Consider the following 910-nt stretch of genomic DNA (forward strand, 5'->3'; position numbering starts at 1 on the left):
TTTTTTTTTTATGATGTTGAGTTTTGTTCCACATTGTTCTCCCACTCTATCCAGGATCTCCTATATAGATCCCTCTCTAACTGGTTGACAGTGGGAGCTGGGCACCATCTAGTTCTTCTGGTCTCACAGTCATATAGGCTGAGGATCACATGGTGTGCCAGTCCCTTTATACTATAATTGTTTCCATGCATCTTTGTTTTTCTTCATTCCTCTTTGCTCTGGATGAGGAGAGACCTATAGTTGCATCTAGAGGTACACTTGCAAACTTTTGAGAACCCAGTCACTACTCCTCAAAGTAGGATGTGGAACAATGTTTTTGTGTAGTATGTTATGCCAATTGAGCTTGATGTCCCCTATGACCATGGTCCTGAGTTCACAGGTCCAACTATTCCCCCCCTCTAGGTAGCTGGCAGTGGCTAAGAAGAGACTACAACCTTGTCCTTTGTCAGATCTACTATATACCTGGGAATTCTTACAGAAAATACAAATAAACTTGTAGAAACATTGTCTGTCAACCCCATACATAGTCACGGGGACACTCCTGCCTGCATAGACATACCTAATATTTCACCCTGTCTACCTGTATATCCACCTGTATACCAATGTTCATCATCACTGACAACACAATACTGTATGTGTGAAAGGGTTCATCTTTGTTGTCTAGCTGCCATTCACCTCTTTCTGTCTTCCTCTTCCTCAAAGCTACTGGTTGATCACTCACATCTGGTAATTGCCCTTCCCTTCATCCAAATCAATACTTGTCTCTACCTATCTAGCAGTGTTCCCTCCCTCCTTTGTCACCCTTGGTAACCAACAAAGAGTTTTTCCTTCCATATATAAACCTTTTCTTGACTTTTTACAATAGTGGACTAATATAATATTTGTCCTTCTGGGACTGACTTATTTCACT

At 41.3% G+C, this 910-nt stretch overlaps 1 protein-coding gene across 1 annotated transcript in view; it reads right to left on the bottom strand.

Annotated features, from left to right (window-relative positions):
- Nucleotides 1-910, bottom strand: part of DLG2 (discs large MAGUK scaffold protein 2) — a 1,122,948-nt gene that overhangs the window by 806,748 nt on the left and 315,290 nt on the right. The window lies entirely within an intron of this gene.

This window comes from Orycteropus afer, unplaced genomic scaffold (assembly GCF_000298275.1).
Source record: "Orycteropus afer afer isolate SDZICR_OR568_19922 unplaced genomic scaffold, OryAfe1.0 scaffold00154, whole genome shotgun sequence".
Lineage (NCBI taxonomy): Eukaryota > Metazoa > Chordata > Mammalia > Tubulidentata > Orycteropodidae > Orycteropus > Orycteropus afer.